Source organism: Haliotis cracherodii, unplaced genomic scaffold (assembly GCF_022045235.1).
Source record: "Haliotis cracherodii isolate W230 unplaced genomic scaffold, xgHalCrac1.p SCAF_10, whole genome shotgun sequence".
In the NCBI taxonomy this organism is placed as follows: Eukaryota; Metazoa; Mollusca; class Gastropoda; order Lepetellida; family Haliotidae; genus Haliotis; species Haliotis cracherodii.
The window spans coordinates 47,062,784-47,075,535 of NW_027266265.1; positions in this window are offsets into that span (position 1 = coordinate 47,062,784).

Sequence of the window (12,752 nt, forward strand, 5' to 3'; positions counted from 1 at the left end):
CCCTGTCTCCCTCCCGTCTCACTCACCTGTCTCACTCACCTGTCTCCCTCCCCCGTCTCCCTCTCGTCTCACTCACCTGTCTCCCTCCCCCGTCTCCCTCCCGTCTCACTCACCTGTCTCACTCACCTGTCTCACTCACCTGTCTCCCTCCCCTGTCTCCCTCCCGTCTCACTCCCCTGTCTCCCTCCCCTGTCTCCCTCCCCTGTCTCACTCACCTGCCTCAATCCCCTGTCTCCCTCTCCTGTCTCCCTCCCCTGTCTCGCACTCCTGTCTCCCTCGCCTCTCTCTCTTCCCTGTCTCCCTCCCGTCTCACTCACCTGTCTCCCTCCCCTGTCTCCCTCCCGTCTCCCTCCCCTGTCTCACTCACCTGTCTCCCTCCCCTGTCTCCCTCCCCTGTCTCCCTCCCGTCTCCCTCCCCTGTCTCACTCACCTGTCTCCCTCCCCTGTCTCCCTCCCCTGTCTCACTCACCTGTCTCACTCCCCTGTCTCACTCCCCTGTCTCACTCCCCTGTCTCCCTCGCCTCTCTCTCTTCCCTGTCTCCCTCCCGTCTCCCTCCCCTGTCTCACTCACCTGTCTCCCTCCCCTGTCTCCCTCCCCTGTCTCCCTCCCGTCTCCCTCCCCTGTCTCACTCACCTGTCTCCCTCCCCTGTCTCCCTCCCCTGTCTCACTCACCTGTCTCACTCCCCTGTCTCACTCACCTGTCTCACTCCCCTGTCTCACTCCCCTGTCTCCCTCCCCTGTCTCCCTCCCGTCTCCATCCCCTGTCTCACTCACCTGTCTCCCTCCCCTGTCTCCCTCCCGTTTCCCTACCGTCTCCCTCCCCTGTCTCCCTCCCCTGCCTCAATCCCCTGTCTCCCTCCCCTGTCTCGCACTCCTGTCTCCCTCGCCTCTCTCCCTTCCCTGTCTCCCTCCCGTCTCCCTCCCCTGTCTCCCTCCCCCGTCTCCCTCACCTGCCCCAATCCACGATTACACTCACACCTCTTACTCATCTGTCTCACTCACATATGTCTCAATCACCTGCCTAACACACCTGTCTCGCCCCCCTGTCTCCCTCCCGTCTCACTCACCTGTCTCACTCACCTGTCTCACAAGCCTGCCTCGCTCCTGTCTCGCTCCCGTCTCATTCACCTGTCACCCTCACCTGTCTCATTCACCTGTCTTCCATAATACGTGATGAGATTTCCACCCACGTCCGCCATACACGATGTTAATGTTATCAGGTACCTATAGGAAAGGATTTGATAAAATCCACCATTTGCGCAGTCCGAATCGCCTGTCTGATTGCTCACTTGTCAGGGATTCGACTCTCTCACCTATCTCACTCCCCTGCCTCACACCCCTGTCTCACTCACCCGTCACACATCCCTGTCTCAGTCCCCTGTCTTCCTCCCCCGTTACACTCACCTATCTAACTCACCTGTCTCACTCCCCCGTCTCCCTCTCGTCTCACTCAACTGTCTCACTCAACTGTCTCACTCAACTGTCTCATTCAACTGTCTCACTCACCTGTCTCCCTCCCCTGTCTTGCTTCCCCGTCTCTCCCCTGTCTCCCTCCCGTCTTACTCACCTGTCTCACTCACCTGTCTCCCTCCCCTGTCTCACTCACCTGCCCCAATCCACGATTACACTCACATCTCTTACTCATCTGTCTCACTCACATATGTCTCAATCACCGGTCTCACACACCTGTCTCGCCCCCCTGTCTCCCTCCCGTCTCACTCACCTGTCTCACTCACCTGTCTCACAAGCCTGCCTCGCTCCTGTCTCGCTCCCGTCTCATTCACCTGTCTTCCTGTCCTGTCTTATCACCTGTCACTCTCACCTGTCTCCCTCCCCTGTCTCATTGACCTGTCTCCCTCACATGTCTCTCTCACCTGTCTCCCTCCCCTGTCTCCCTCCCCTGTCTCTCTCACCTGTCACTCTCACCTGTCTCCCTCCCTTGTCTTTCTCTCCTGTCTCCCTCACCTGTCTCATTGACCTGTCTCCCTCCCATGTCTCTCTCACCTGTCTCCCTCCCCTGTCTCTCTCACCTGTCTCTCTCACCTGTCTCCCTCCCATGTCTCTCTCACCTGTCACTCTCACCTGTCTCCCTCCCCTGTCTTCCTCTCCTGTCTCCCTCCCCTGTCTCTCTCACCTGTCTCTCTCACCTGTCACTCTCACCTGTCTCCCTCCCCTGTCTTCCTCTCCTGTCTCCCTCACCTATCTCTCTCACCTGTCTCTCTCACCTGTCTCTCTCATCTGTCTCCCTCCCCTGTCTCCCTCTCCTGTCTCCCTCACCTGTCTCCCTCCCCCGTCTCCCTCACCTGCCCCAATCCACGATTACACTCACACCTCTTACTCATCTGTCTCACTCACATATGTCTCAATCACCTGCCTAACACACCTGTCTCGCCCCCCTGTCTCCCTCCCGTCTCACTCACCTGTCTCACTCACCTGTCTCACTCACCTGTCTCACAAGCCTGCCTCGCTCCTGTCTCGCTCCCGTCTCATTCACCTGTCACCCTCACCTGTCTCATTCACCTGTCTTCCTGTCCTGTCTTATCACCTGTCTCCCTCCCCTGTCTCCCTCCCGTGTCTTCCTCCCCTGTCTCCCTCGCCTGTCTCTCTCACCTGTCACTCTCACCTGTCTCCTCCCCCCTGTCTTCCTCTCCTGTCTCCCTCACCTGTCTCTCTCACCTGTCTCTCTCACCTGTCTGTCTCCCTCCCCTTTCTCCCTCCCGAGTCTCACTCCCTGTCTCATTGACCTGTCTCCCTCCCCTGTCTCTCTCACCTGTCACTCTCACCTGTCTCCTCCCCCCTGTCTTCCTCTCCTGTCTCCCTCACCTGTCTCTCTCACCTGTCTCTCTCACCTGTCTCTCTCACCTGTCTCCCTCCCATGTCTCTCTCACCTGTCACTCTCACCTGTCTCCCTCCCCTGTCTTCCTCTCCTGTCTCCCTCCCCTGTCTCTCTCACCTGTCTCTCTCACCTGTCACTCTCACCTGTCTCCCTCCCCTGTCTTCCTCTCCTGTCTCCCTCACCTATCTCTCTCACCTGTCTCTCTCACCTGTCTCTCTCATCTGTCTCCCTCCCCTGTCTCCCTCTCCTGTCTCCCTCACCTGTCTCCCTCCCCCGTCTCCCTCACCTGCCCCAATCCACGATTACACTCACACCTCTTACTCATCTGTCTCACTCACATATGTCTCAATCACCTGCCTAACACACCTGTCTCGCCCCCCTGTCTCCCTCCCGTCTCACTCACCTGTCTCACTCACCTGTCTCACAAGCCTGCCTCGCTCCTGTCTCGCTCCCGTCTCATTCACCTGTCACCCTCACCTGTCTTCCTGTCCTGTCTTATCACCTGTCTCCCTCCCCTGTCTCCCTCCCCTGTCTCCCTCCCGTGTCTTCCTCCCCTGTCTCCCTCGCCTGTCTCTCTCACCTGTCACTCTCACCTGTCTCCTCCCCCCTGTCTTCCTCTCCTGTCTCCCTCACCTGTCTCTCTCACCTGTCTCTCTCACCTGTCTGTCTCCCTCCCCTTTCTCCCTCCCGAGTCTCACTCCCTGTCTCATTGACCTGTCTCCCTCCCCTGTCTCTCTCACCTGTCACTCTCACCTGTCTCCTCCCCCCTGTCTTCCTCTCCTGTCTCCCTCACCTGTCTCTCTCACCTGTCTCTCTCACCTGTCTGTCTCCCTCCCCTTTCTCCCTCCCGAGTCTCACTCCCTGTCTCATTGACCTGTCTCCCTCCCCTGTCTCTCTCACCTGTCACTCTCACCTGTCTCCTCCCCCCTGTCTTCCTCTCCTGTCTCCCTCACCTGTCTCTCTCACCTGTCTCTCTCACCTGTCTGTCTCCCTCCCCTTTCTCCCTCCCGAGTCTCACTCCCTGTCTCATTGACCTGTCTCCCTCCCCTGTCTTCCTCTCCTGTCTCACTCACCTGTCTCCCTCCCCTGTCTCTCTCACCTGTCTCTCTCACCTGCCTCCCTGGCCTGCCTCGCTCCCCTGTCACTCTCACCTGTCTTCCTCCCCTGTCACCCTCCCGAGTCTCACTCCCCTGTCTCATTCACCTGTCTTCCTCTCCTGCCTTATCACCTGTCTCACTCGGGTAGAGTCTGAGGTAGGTTTGGCAGGACATTACTTCTGTTGCGGTACAGCAGAAGGGTGGTGCTGATGCTGGGTATGGTCCTGTGGACAACTCACCTTCGTAGATTTGTTGTATGGGCGTCACATCTTCTTGCACTCGCTGCCGCAGCCTGCTCAGGAGACGAATCTGGGCCCCGTTCCACAAAGCGATCGTAGCGCTAAGGTGATCGTAACTCCCCTACTTGAACATTAGCTTACGACGGTCGTAGTCTTAGTTGTGGTTGTGAGTTGCAGTTCTGATGAAGTTTCCCGTCTTCCAACACGTTGCAACATTAAGACGGTGGCGGTACCCGACATTCTACACTTGCTGGCCTCCTGTCTGTCAAGTGACTGACTGACCAGGGTGCCGTTGTACAAACCGATCTTAGCGCTGAGGTGCTCGTAACTCCCATACCTCAGCATGGACTTACGACAGTCGTGGCGCTAAGGTTGTTTTGTACAATGGCACCCGGGGTGTAGGGAGATTAAGATCAGTTGGTGCTCCGGTGTTTCACATTGAGGTGATTATCCTCAGCAGTAAAACAAGATGTGCAGCTCCAGCATCTTCTCATGGTGATGCTCATATTCAGTAAAAGCTTCAGGTAATTTCATGCTTCTTATCAGAAGTGTTACATTATTCTCAGATAGAGTGTCTGTCACTTCATGCAGTTGATCGTAAAGATCCGGGGTAGAATAGGTCTTCAGAAACCCAGGCTTGTCGTAAAAAGTGACTATGCTTGTTTCATGAGGCGACTAACGGGATCGGGCGGTCAGACTCGCTCACTTGGTTGATACATGTCATCGTATCCCAATTGCGTGGATCGATGCTCATGATGTCAATCACTGGATTGTAAAAGGTAATTACATGCTCCTTATCAGGGATATTCCATTATTCTGAGATACTTTATGTAACTGATGGTAGTTACAGCGATCGGGGTCTTTCCATTGTTCTATGAGGGGGGAAAAGCATACCCTATTGTGCCTATTGTGCCTATTGTGCCTATTGTGCCTAGTGTGAAGGCACAATGGGATGTATAGGCATATTCAGACTATGGCACAATGGGACGGACCTAACCTTCGGATTAACGAGTTTTCACTGTATACTGTTCCCGCAGTTGTGACCACCTAATCACTATCTTAGTCGGATACCTTAAGTATGATTTTGGAGGTAGGGTAGCCTAGCGGTTAAAGCCTTCCCTCGTCACGCGGAAGACCCGGGTTCGATCCCAACATGGTACAATGGCGTAAAGACCTACTCACTCACTCACTCACTCACTCACTAAAGTATGATCATTTGTGTGTCATGGCTGATCACGCTCTCCGGAGTCTCAATGAAGCGGTCATTGTCTCAGACTTACCTCAAAACAAAACCGACACGTTAGAATAAGCGCCAGAATTCAGATCTCCAGGACCCACTTGCACAAAGCGATCTTAGCAATAAGACTATTGTAAGCCTATGTTAAATTATGGGAGTTACGCTCATCCTAGCGCTAAGATCTCTATGTACAAGTGGGTCCTGGATGACTTACAGCCCCGTCGAACTGATAATTATAGATCTCATTCATTGGTATCCCCGTCCGTCCTCACACTTGTGCTATGAATATCCCCGGCTTGTACACAGCTATACTAGACAGCAAAAATAGTGTGATATTCAAGTGGGCTAACTGTGTTAAGGTTTATATTTTAAGAAAACCGTTATTTATGTAAAAAAAAACACCTATCCACAGGGTAGAGAAAAGTTTCTACATTTTCTGGATTTAACAAATTTATGCACAAGAGATGAAGATTTTTAAAAGAAATTGTATAATTCATATAACCCCATACAGTTGGATCTCGTGAATCCGGACAGTGCCATTGTTAGTTAATAAGCACGTGTCTACTGGCGTTGACATTTCAGCTTAGACGCATCTCTACCAAGCAGACATTAACCTCTGTGACAGACAAATAATTTCACAATAATGTCAGTTCTTTCCAACACTTTCTTTGACTGTTGTTGTCGTATCTCTGTCATCAGGCCCGAGGAAGCTTTCATAAGACACTGATTATAGTTGAGAATAGCATCATGGAACCCTTGTCTCGTATACCGCCGAGGTAATGACACTATTCATGGGTTGGGGGCATGTAGCGGCAACAGCAATATGTCTCAAGTGCTAGGTGGGTGTTGCCATGACGCTGTAATTCTTCACATGGATGAACATCATTGGTCGCTAGGAGTGCCACGCCCCGCTGTGCCTAAAGTTCAGTAGCCTTAAATGATATTTTGTCTACTCTATTAAGGGATGTAACAACAGGGTAAAACCTCCATAGTCCGGACCCCGCTAATCAGGACATCCACATTCCGAGCGATCTTGTTGCGGATGTGAATAGACAAAAGGACATCACTCGTTTATCCGGATTAACTAATTAATTAATCGGATTAACGATTTCAATGCATATGTTGCCGAAACTGTTTTTAATACTGTTAAACATACTTAAGGCGTTTCCAAATTGACTCACGGGATGCCCGTTGTGTAATTCTTATTCTTTGAATGACATTGTTATATACTTGTTACAATTGCGGCCCATTAAGTGTGTATATATTCAAGTTGGTATTTCTGCTATTCTAGGTTTGCAGTGAGACCGTCTTATTGTTGATAGTCATATTGGAGACATAAATGCGAAGTTTAATTAATGGGAACAAAGATCACATGCATTTTTCGCATCTTTATTTTTTACCTCGAACTCAGCAATATTCTCGTTATTTGGACGGCGGTCTTTGGTCTTCAGCAACCAGACTTGCGATCTAACGGGTGGTCAGGCTCGCTGACTTGGTTCATGCATGTCATCGTATCCCAACTGCGTGGATCGATGATGATGATGTCATATTTCTGAGTGCGGCGTTAAACAACAAACAAACAAATCTTAAATGACAGTGATCCTTTATGAGGTCCCACGGGGCAAATGACGTCACACCTTTGTGTTGCTATGCAAACGTCACAGATATGGAACGTCATGACCAAACACGGAACCAAGTTTTGCACAGCAAAAGAATTCGATATTTTTATTTGATTTTCGTCATAGTATTGGAATAGCATATTGGAAAACGTGTTTTTAAGTAGCACGGTCTGAAATAAAATCACTAGGGTAAGATTTCCACATTTAAACCTCACGCTATTGCTAATGTCAATGGACAAATGGGTGGGCAGGAAAACGATACCCCCCCGTGGGAACAAATGATGAATACACCAACAAACTCGAAACTCGGTATTACGGATAGTCTGTCAGTCGCTGTAAAGGCTCGGGACATCCACCAGGAATTCCCACGGGGCAGATATATCCGTTGTCTCTCAGAGCTCATTCATTATTCTCCAAATATCAACCATTAACAAAGCGAGCAGCCGCATGCTTGAAAGGCGCTGATTTTATCATTTAGCTCAAATGGACGTGTTTAGCTTACACAATTACCCCCGTAAATAGAAACCTCCCAACACAGGATCTTCAACAAACAGAAACGTCACTTCAATGGACTTTATAAATGTCTTATGTTGAGTACTGCAAGGGCGGATCCAGCATTTATAAAAAGGGAGGGTTCCACAATATAAAAATCCTCTCTCAGATTTTACTGCCTACAACATACTACATTTGGTTTTCAAAGGGGGGGTGGGGGGGCACATTTGACCAATATATAATCAAGTGTTAAGTGTAGTGGCACCATGCTCAAAGATTTTCAAAGAGACTGATGGGCAAAAGAAAGTGTAGGTACGTTTGGTGGTCGCAAAACACGAAACAAGCAAGAAAAGGTTATTCGATGGTGATGTATTTCATACGGGTATCATAGTTTTGTGTTTTGGACGTTAAGTTTGTGTTGTTTCGGCGACTGTTTTCAGCCTAGTAACGTTTGATAACAATCGTAATTTTGGAATCAAATCCAATACCTTTCAAATCCAATATACTTTCTTTTACCCGTCAGTTTATCTAAAATCCCGTTTGCAATAGAGTTTCTGACTGCAGTGTCGCATTCCGTGTGAAGGTCGTATGTTGAAGGACAACACGCACTTCACGATAAGGGAGACGAGCTCTGAGCTCGCTTCAAGCAAGTGAATCCGAATCTACCCAGACCATCTCACACTCGTCCCATGAAAACATTCATCACGTTGTTAAAGACGTACTTACATAATTTTAGGTGTTGTTTTGTTACTTGATCAATTGAAATTCCACAAATGTTGACAAAGTTCTTAACGTTCTGCTTCCGGGTGAATATAATACATATTTTAATTTCTGTGAAAAATACCCAGAGTAAAGAAATATAAAAAAGGAACGTTACTCTTTGACTTTGCATTCTAAGAATTTTTGGGCACAAATAAGGCACATTGTGCCCAAAATATCGACTCACAGCTAAAAAGGATTCCAAGAATTACGGTTTTGTTTTTTTCTTTTTATATATTCAAACTTCACACAACAAACATGTTGTTTTTATACATTTTCTTTCTACCCTTTAGGTCGAAAATAATATTCATAAAACAAGTGCCGTTTTTTTTTCATTTTTTGTAATTGAAGTGGCAAGTGTACCTTTGTCCAAACAGACGCTGTTTTAGCTTTGTGTACCCTGACTGCGCAGAGTATCGCGTGCCTATGGTTAGGATCTAAATTTTATCGTTGCACAGCATGCGGATTGAATTGCCTTGCTTTAATTGTGCGTTGTCCATTATGGGTGTCTCTTGCGTGATAAGCTTGTAAAATTGCTAAAAGGTTTCTGAAACTCAAACCGCTGGGTCGGCCATGGTCACCTCTTCACGTTGATGTGATTTTCAGATAAATTTATACATAACCTCACAAAGGTTTTGTCGGCTTTTATTAAATAATGTCTTCATTTGGTGACGTTTTTTTCGGTTTTAGCTCCTTGTTCCAGCGTCCCGCCCCGTTCTGCTATCTGTTCATCGTCCACTAACGTGGAATATCATTACACCACAACTCAGTACAATAATGATATCAAAAAGACAGACAAAAGACCCCAGTTGCCTCGTCATACAAGCGTCTGGCACAATCAACGCTAGTGTGACCTCAACTCAACAAATGACCTTGAAATCCCCAATGACCCCCGTTTGATGTTTAAGCCAAGCGTTTCTTCCAGCGTGAAAAGACGCCGTCAAATTTGATAGCAGACGATCGGGATGCTCCCACAGCCTTTGATCATCTGGTGTGAAACGAAGCAACGCTTGCGAGAGAATTAGCGACTGCCAGAAACGGACAGATCGTCTGGGGCCAAGATGGCGGAGACTTGATTTCCCTTAGTGTCAATTTGTCTTATCAGTCCTGGTTCATTGTCACGGGGTAAATTGGTACAACATGATCAATACGAAGACAATCCTGCACGTGGTCGGTTGATCTTCTTCTGTCTTCCGAGATTCCTCCTAACCCGATGTCGACGTGACCTGTTGCATCGCCGTGCACGCTGGAATCAAAGAAAGGCGGCCTTATGCCACTAAAAGGAAAGTTGCGGAGATTGATAAATACGGCCAATTAAATTTCGCCTCTTTCTGTAATCACCCCTTTACTGATGTATGGTGGGGTGTTTGAGAGCAGAGTTCCAGACAAGCATGTATTTGAGAGATAGGCTTATCTCCCTTGGACATTTGGCATGTAACGAGGTATTCCTCAGAGGAATATTTGTTAACCGTTTTTATCGCCCCTCGTTCTAATCGTGCACGCTATTCAGAATCCCGTTGCCGCCAATGGTTATAACACACAGAGATATGAACTATTTGAATATTCTCCTATAAATCTGAATAAAGGCAAATGCATAATTGAGGTTCGAAATTCAGCTGACCTTGTCAAAAAATTAAGGAGACAATAAAACAAGGGTGGGAATAGTTCATTCCAGTTGTGTTTTAATGTGGATCCTGTCAGATGTGGAATACAAAGGGTGTTATATTCCTTCTTCTGTCACGGTCACCCATGTCATAGAACCTGATCATTTTCAGTTTCCCAAACGACGCGATAGAACCGTTCTTTTGAAAAACGAGACCATAAATATGCGTTTGTCTGACAACTGATTGCACTCTTGTGTCCGACCTTTGTGAAAATGTATTTCATGCGAAAAGTTAAAATTTAGGCAAAACTGTAGAGGGTTTTCAGGGAACAAGTCTAACTTGTCCTCGTCTGTCGAGCCATGTCAAAATGAATACATGTATCTGTGTGTTGATGGATTTATTTCTGAATATACTCGTGACAGAAAAAATAAAACACAGTCTTGGTTTGATAAACGGTGCTCAATCAAAATTAAAAGTGCCTAAAACTGATTTTCAAACAAGGACATATATTAAGAAGTAGAATGACCCGGCATATTATAAACTTAAAACTCAATGGCAGCATGAATAGTGTGAGAACACACACAAACATTCCGAAGCATGACCGACTCACAAGAGCATGTACCTCTCCCTATGTTTGCCCTCCAACCAGTGTGTGCAGACGCGACCTCGCTTCCTGACAATTGCAGAGTACCAGGTATTCCAACAAACAAACACGTGCAGCACGCACGGGGCGGTGTGTCAGCCCCGCGCCTCGTCTGCACCTTATTGGGCGTATCAAAGTCAAGAAGGCTGTAAAGAACCTTCTGGAACTGAGTCTTTAGACACTCCAGAACACACCTTCTGACCCAATGAGGTGTTTCACAAGATACTCCAACCTCCGCTGAATAGCAGCATCTATCCAAACTCACTGCGTTTGTACATCGGATTAATCCCATGTGTAAGAGAGGGGCGAGCCGAGGATGTTCATTTTGTGGCTGTTTCTTCCGCATTGCAAGGACGGTTTAAGGTTAAGGTGGCCAGGGGCAAGAGGAGGCAGCCACGGGTCTACTGGAGACTTTCCAGTGCGGGGATAGTGATAATAAACAGTACAATGCATACGTTTCTCACGCCAGGAAAGAACAGTGATGTTGAATGTTTAGAGAAATGTAATGTAACACTGCATGTGCTGGTTTCTTAACACTATTGTTACGTAACAAGTAAACAATTTATCACTCCTGAAGGTCAGAATAGACGTAAGGCTTTACGCAGAACATGACCGACAATGATGAGCGTGTGACATGGGATGTCTTTTTTTGTAAAGGATTTATTTAAGCAGACCTATTTTTTATATTAACATTCATACATCGTAATCATCCCGACATTTGCAGGGAGTTTTTACAAAGTTTCACATAATCTCTGGTGCTTCTCAACAAAGCAACGCCTGCGTGCCTTCCGGGAATAACGTCCCTTGTAAGTCTAACTTGCTCAGCGATTTTGACATTTTGTTTGTTTGTTGTTTAACGCCGCGGTTAGATATGCTCCAGCTACATCAACGGCTTGCCCTACGTTGTCGGTTACGATGACACACATCAACCAAGTTACCATGTCTTACCAACTGATCCGCCCTGTCGCCTCTTACGACAAGCATGGGATACTGGGGACCTGGGGACCTGGTCCTGGCTTATCACGACGGGCGACACCAGAAATGGGCCCAACATATTGGACCATATTGGGGAATTGAACAAACGCTTAAACCTCTTCCCCACCACTAAATCATTGCAGTCCATTTCGGCCGAATCGGGTACTTTCAAGAATATGATGTTAAAACGATGAACAATTACATGTTCGTGGGACGTTATCGTAAATGATGATCTTTTGAGATGTGCAATAAAAATAGATTGGTGGAATACATTTAGTACGCGAGTTTTGTTTTAACGTGGCTTTCAATTTGTTTTGTTTTATCACAGTTAAGTGAGAAAAGTCCATGATCCGGTGAGGTGAAACGGGGATTAACGTCGCGTTCAAGATTATTGCACTTATATAGCGACGTGCATCAACTAGTCTTCTACAGATGCCGTCTTTATAGTGCTATCCCACAGAGATACCACACACGGTTTAGCATGAGTACCAACTCAGGCAGAGTGTTCCGACTCCGAGCCGATCAGTCCTTGTTTTAGCCCCTTCATGCCGAGCGCAATGCAGGGTAACAATATGAATAATAAGGTCTTATGATATGAGGTGAGATGAGGGGGAAACGGGTTAAACGCCGCGTCCAAGATTATTGCACTTATATAGCGACGTGCATGTGCGGCTGCTTGTACTAGTCTTGACTGAAGCCCATTTATAGTGCTAACCCACTGAGATACCATGCCGCGGGTTAACACGAATAGCCCACTCAGACACAGAATACTTACTCCGAGCGATCAGTCCTTGTTTTGACCCCTTAATGCCGAGCGCAATGCAGGGTAACAATATGAATAAACTTTTAAGGTCTTTTAGTATGAGTGAGTGAGTGAGTGAGTGAGTGAGTGAGTGAGTGAGTTGGGTATAGCGTTGCTTTTAACAGCATTCCAGTTATATCACGGCATGTCAGCTTAATGTGGGAAGAAAGCCCAAAGTGATGCAGGTCTCACACATTTACCACTTCGGTGAAACCCACGAGCATGGGTATGGTGCTGACAAACCTAGAAACATAATCGGGCGAACCAGGATTCGAACCCATAAAACATAGGTTTCTGGCGTGCCCAAGGGACACAACTCTGCACAGCGAATCGTGGCGCCTTATACGACTAGGCCACCCGTGCCCCCTTTTGGTATGAAGCGGCCGGGGATCAAACCATCGACCTTCCGCTCTCCCGCTCTTTTACCACTTTACTATAGAGGCAAGTG